The 6,448-nt window shown below is 44.4% G+C and overlaps 1 long non-coding RNA gene across 2 annotated transcripts; it reads left to right on the top strand.

The window, feature by feature from the left end:
- Positions 1–970: 970 nt before the first annotated feature.
- On the top strand, positions 971–2,718 carry LOC127968660 (uncharacterized). 2 transcript variants are annotated; one of them, XR_008156044.1, is made up of 4 exons: positions 971–1,655; positions 1,741–2,110; positions 2,290–2,405; positions 2,499–2,718. It is a non-coding gene; the product is annotated as an uncharacterized LOC127968660 (long non-coding RNA). The 2 variants fall into 2 exon arrangements; XR_008156042.1 differs by lacking the exon at positions 2,499–2,718 and having other exon boundaries at positions 985–1,655; positions 2,290–2,488.
- Positions 2,719–6,448: the final 3,730 nt, after the last annotated feature.

The raw sequence follows: 6,448 nt of genomic DNA, 5'->3' as shown, positions 1-6,448 counted from the left end.
GCCTCTGGAGCTGGCGGAAGAGTCATCCAGTCTACTCCGTAGGAAATCTCCTACCATCTTCCAGCCATGATTTACAGGCGGAGGAATGTCTGGCATGCACTCAAGACACCTCCTGTGTACTGCAGCCTGATAGCTTGCCCGCTGGATGTGTTTATGCAAGGACTCTTTGTTTGGAGGCAAGTCTCTCTCAGAACATTTACCTGATTTGAACAGGTTGGCCCTTGCAATATTGACATCTTGGCAGTCCTTCTGATCATATAGATCACACGTGTAAGCTTCCAGAGCCTCAAATAGTTCTGGTGATAGGGTGAAACTTGTTCCTAGTTCTCTAAACATGGTGATGTATTCTGTTTTTGAACTTAGTTTTTTGTATGCTTTTTCTTTTCCAACCTTATGCAGAGCGCTCACTGTGTCACATCCAGAAAAGGCATGCAGACCTACAGGGGCATCACATCTGTCTTCGCCAAGATGGGCATGTAGCTTGGTAATGTCAGTAATGTGTGTGTCTCTCCCCTTGGCTGTATGGAAATGGAGGTGGCCATCAATGTGGCTGCAGAAAGCTAGAGCCAGCACAAAGACATCGGTGTCTGGGCTCTTGATTTTCTCCTTTTTTCACAGAATTCAGTGAGTGCCTTAACACCTCTTTGTTTAGCCCCTAGTAAGTCTGTGGCAACATTTTCTGATGCCTGTTGGCCAGAAGAGATGTGACAAAGAGAATCTCCATCCAGCAATGGGTCAAAAGGGTTAACCATATTTTGGATAGTGGCCACAATGTTCATCACATCAGCCTGATCTCTCTGCATTCTGGTGTTGTCTAGCTCAGAGTTAAGATGTCCTACCGGGCACTTTTACTGCCATTGTTTTGCATTGAAAAGTGATTGCTGCCCGCTCATGTTGTGTTAGGGTCCAGCGGTGAACTGCACCCTTGTTCAGAGAGAACCCACTGATGCCTCCCTTTGTCTTCGAGTCACGATTGGCTGTTTGCTCAATGACTTGATCACATGCTGGGCTCGGCAAAACCATGACTTTGATGTCTTTGTGCCACAAAGTCACCTGAAAGAAGCTGCTGGTGTGCTGAAGGGTGTGTGTCTTCCAGGTTGGTCATTTCAGCCCAATATGCCGTCAAATACCTTGCATAATTTACTTTGTCACAGGCAAAAAACCAGGGCAGCATACTTTGCACAGTGGACAAATGGAGAGCCCAGTTCCCCTCTCTTGTTGCCCTGATGAAAAGAAGCAAATCTTCCATCATGTCAATGTATGTGCTCCAAAATGCAAATGTGTGGTTACAGTTGTTTTTCACCACAAATTCTTCATAACCTTGCAGTAACTGCTGAAATGTGTCTGATGTTAGCATGCCCTTGAACTCTTCAGAGGGAAAACACTCCTGCAGATCTGTTGCCACTTTTAAAGCAGCTGCATTTTGTTCTTGTGTGAGTGTGTCCAAGTATGCCCACCATCGCAGTTTCTGGAGTGCTTCCGTCAGGAGTTTGTGAGCCCGTATGCTCCTGTTGTAGTGATGGCCGGAGATCACTCCATCGATTGAGCTCAATCAAGATGTCCTGAAAGCCTGCATCACCATACAACTTTCCTATGCATGACAGATACGCCATTGCTGTGTGGAACTCTCCCATCCTCACTACGATTCTCTCAGAGTAAGAATCTGTTTGCCAACGGATCTCTTGGGCCTTGGCGTATATGGCTTGATCCATAACTAAAACAACTTCTTTTTGTTTCAAGCTGTCAGCAATGGCAATGGAGCGGCTCAGGATGGTGTGGACAGTGTTGAGATCAGTCGGACTGGCGTCAATCACTGGGAGGTAGCCAATATGTGTAGATGGTGGTAGTACTGTGTCTTCCTTCAACATTATATTATACCCTGTCCATCCAGGAAGGATTTTGTGCTGGGCCTCAGGTACTTTCAGTAAAAAGAATGCAGCATCAATTCTTCTACCGGTAGTTTGGGCATATCTGTATTGGTCCTGATGGAGATCAGTCTTCAATGCAAAGTTCTGTGGACCAGACCGCTTTCCTCTTGTGTATGTTGAAAGATTCAGTGGAGGAGGATGAACCGACCGCTCTCGTGTTCTCTGTCTGGGTAATGTGTCTGGTAAGGATGCTGTATAACTATTTATGGCCCTCTGAATTATTATACCAGTGGTGTTATGTGTTGTCCCTTTACCTGAAAGAGTCTCCTCTCCAAAGTCATTATTGTCCCAGACAAGAGTCACAGGCACTTCATCACTGATTTTTTTCAGGGATGTATATTTCTCCCCTCTCCATTTGTAGATGAGCAAGGGCAGTATCATGCTCAAGGACCTGGGAATTAGATGAGCAGTGACCCAGACCATTTAACAGCCCTATAAGCTGTGCAGAGCCAGTCATATGCCGAACTGCCATTGCAAGTGAGCACTGTTTAGGCATGAGCCACCTTCCTCTGGTTGCCAGGGTAATAATGTCCTGACAAGTGGACACTATCTTTCTGTTGTCCCCTGAAGTGACATCAACACGTTCATCTGATGGTTGTGATGACATTCCTGATATCCATGCAATGAAGTTAAAAAGTTGGTGAGGCACTACACTCATGCCATTTTCCAGTGTGAGATCACTTGCTGTTGGAGGCCATGGTAGCTTTGGGTATATTTTTGATGTATTTTGAATTATTTCTTTAAGTCTCATTGCTGCGTGATATAACTCCCGAGAATCATCCGTGGTGTTGGTGGCGTTATCTATATTTCCTTGACTTGTCATTTCTCCTTCACCTTCTTCAGATGAGGAGGAAGCAGAGGAGAAGGCAACTTCATGCAGAGTCTCGTCAGCTGACAGATTGTCCACATATACAAGGTAGGTTGTGGATGCCTTTAGGAACTTCAAGAAGGGATGATATATGTTTGTTTCTGTTCTCTCAATTTTGTGTGTGGTCAGATACCGGGTATAATCTCGATAGCAAGTGAAGTGATACCGTGCTTCACTAGCCACCAAGTCCCTGTCTTGGATCTGGAGAAGGAGAGACTCGTCCCTTTTCCCTTCAGCGGCGAGTAGCAATTTCCCGGCATGGAGTGCTTCACACTGTGTTAGATTTTCTTTTAACCTTTTCCTGCTGTGTGACTGAACCTTGTACTTCTCGTGTTTGCAAATAATGCATTGTACTGGAAGCAGGTGTGGGGCCCGCTTGGACGTGCAGGAATCACGGGCGTAAGATCTCAGAGCCCGTGTTTTAACTGGAGTTGCTTCACCATCCTCTGCCTCTACCACTAAAAGGGCAAAACAATAGATTTAGGTTCTGCACCCTTCCCCACATCACCTATTAAAGAAAAATGGTTTGTAACTTTCAGCAGGGTATATTGGTTCCACCTGTTCCCTTAACACGGGTAATAAACCTGTTTCACAGCTTTCAGGTGTCCGTCCTTGTTGATGTTAATGAGGCCATAATAGGAAGGGTTAATTTTTGCAGGGTGTTTTTTATTTATTTTTATTATATTAGTGATTAAATAAAAATAAAAATGGCATCATTACTCCATTCTTCAGTGTCACATGTGACATCCAGTCTATCACATGATCATTTAGAAATCATTCTAATATTCTGATTTTTTTTTTTAGTGTTGCAAACAGTTCTGCTGTCTAATATATTTGATGAATAAAAGATTAAAAAGAAAAAAAATCTAATAATACAAATCTTATTTACTATCACTTTTTATCAATTTAACATATCCTTGCTGAATAAAAGTATTGATTTTATTTAAAAAAGAAAAAAAATTACTGTCCAGTAGTGTATATTGTTGTTACAAAATATTTTTATTTTTAAAAAAAGCAGCAGCAGTTATGTTTTTTTGTTTTGTTTTACTTTTTATTCCTCAAAGTATCCTAAAAAAGTATCACATTTTCTGAAAAAATATTAAGCAGAACTGTTTCCAACTTTGATAATGAATCATCATTAGAATGATTTCTAAAGGATTGTGTGATAATTATCCTAAAAATTCAGCTTTGCATCAAAAATAAATGATAATTTAAAGTATAATAAATTGAAAATCAATTCAGTCAGGACCACTTGAGTCAAAAATACCATAGACAATTCTTTAGTCAAAATTTTGTATAGCTTTGCATGATTATTTGCATGATTGTTAAAGTTACATTGGCGGTATGGTATGGCTAAGTTACCCATACTTTTCATGAGTTCCATGAAAGCTAGTCAGGTAACAGCAGCAGCTTCTGGGGACAATCTCCCATTTAAAACTGGGAGAGCAGCAAATAAAATTCCCCCCTAAACAGACCATACCAGGCTAAATCGGAGAGCCAGCAGAGGATCAAAATTAGCGTTTTAGAGAAGCCAATCTTATTTAGTAAAGATAAAGCCAATAGATTAACGTGAAGCAAGCAGATGAAGGAAGCAGAGCTAACAAGGCGTAATTAAACAAGCCCATTAGTTAGTGAAGCAATATTTATTTCACTATAGATCATAAGCATCACTCATAGCTTTTTGAGCATCAAGGATGGCTCGAGTATCTGGCCGGAGGTACCGTTCATAAGCTGCCGAAGACCATCTTCCCATAGCTTTAAGGGTAGAAACAGGAGTAGAAGAAGCTGCATTTGTAGCAGCCCCTATGCGCAGTGAATGAGCCGAATAATACTCGGGGGGGAGCCCGCAGTATTGACAAAGCAAGCGGAGATAATAATGGGTCCTCCAGACGAGCTTGTGGACGGCTCCTCAGATAAGCCAACATAGACGACAGAGGACAAAAAGCAGAGTTAGATTCAGAAATGTACACAACAGAACCTTCTCTGTTCCTGTCAGTTTTTGAGTGCTTTAGCAATATGGTGTTTGAAATTGAAACGTCTGATATTGTGAGGTCATGTGACGGATTGAAGGAATTTGTGCGTGTTGAAAACTCGCCACCTCTAAGAAAGCCATAGAAAGCCATAAGCAAAACAGATTCTAACATTAAATCAGAATAAGTCCCCCCCAGATCACCAACAACACATAACTAAGTTCCACAAAAGTATTTATTTAAAGTGAAAAGAATAATTAAATTAAGGAGCAACGACTTCAGGGTGCCCCAAGGCCAAAATAATAAACAAAATAAACTTAAAACCAAACATATATAAATTACCTAATCAGGGAATAAACAAAATTACAAAGTGACTTCCCTAACTCCCTATAAATAAACAAATCACAAACCAGACCAAAGTAAATGGCAGGACACCCCTACGCTCCTAAAACAGAACCAAATTAAATCATCATAAACAAACAAACACAATAAACAGAAGATTATGGGATCTGCCGACGGGAGGAGGAATCCGGAGCTCTTCACGCGAACAAGCCAACGCCAGAATGAGCTCGATCTCTTTGGCAAGTGCCACCTTTTTAAAAGCGGACAATCAGTAGATCCACCAGACTCCTGGCGACAGCCAATCCCTGCACATATATACGAAACAACACCCACACAAAACATACCTAGGATCATAACAGGTGATCTCAGGGTTACCGTGTGGGCTTCCCTGACTACCCAGCCTCCTCGGGCCACCCCCCCTCACAAATGCCGCAGCCAGTTGAGTTTCTGGATGGGTTTGCTGGACCCTCTCAGGGTCCTGACATCTAATTCGGGGCTCGGGAGGAAGACCTAATGTCGATCGCCGCATCACAAGGCGGGCTTGAGTCCTCTGGAGATGAGGATTCGGCTGCGTTGCCTCCCTCAGGAGTGCCAGTGTTGCCCGAGTCTGATCCCGAGCTGACAGCTGTGCTTTCCCGTGCAGCTGAGAGCATCAGCTCCTCAACTCTAGGTCTCGCAGGCCGGCCTCTTCAGCGACGCCGTGCCTGCTCGTTGCTGAAGGAGCCACCCTGCAGTCTCCCCCACTCCCGTTCGGCCACAGCATTAGCCTTCACCCCGGCCACAGCAAGGAGATGGCCGCAGAAGGGCGGCGCAGCCGGGCGACCCAGAGTTGAGTATGTCAGCTCGTCATACTCATGGTAGCAGGACCACTCCTTCCCCCAGAAGAGGGCTGGGAAGAATCCTTTGTTCTTGTTTTCTTTTTGTTTCTCCAAACCTTCATTTAAGAGCTGTTTCCTCTACCTCTGGGTCCCAAGAGGCCGCAGACGAGTGCTTGCACCCCTGCCCCTGCTAAGGGATTGTATGCCTCCCATGCCGGGGCTGTCTGTTTCACCTCGCTGCCCCACTGTGGGTACGCCTGTAGTTCCCGTGACCCCGCTGTATTGATTTCTGAGAGCTCCCCAGGCAATCCCGCTAGCTCATCCGAACGATAAGGCTCGGCTACGGATTCAGTTTGCCCGGCGTCCCCCCAGCTTTTGGGTAGTTGGTGCGACGTTGGTGGGCAATGATGCTCCTGTCATGCGCGTGGAGGTCGCAACCCTGCTGTTAAAGGGCGCGACAGAGCCGGTCCATCCAGCTGACATGAAGTCCGGCTTTTACAGCCCCTACTTCATAGTACCCAA

Source organism: Carassius gibelio, chromosome A4, assembly GCF_023724105.1.
Source record: "Carassius gibelio isolate Cgi1373 ecotype wild population from Czech Republic chromosome A4, carGib1.2-hapl.c, whole genome shotgun sequence".
NCBI classification, from domain to species: Eukaryota; Metazoa; Chordata; class Actinopteri; order Cypriniformes; family Cyprinidae; genus Carassius; species Carassius gibelio.
Note: the sequence above shows the minus strand (reverse complement) of the source record. Positions and strands in the feature narration are given on the sequence as shown.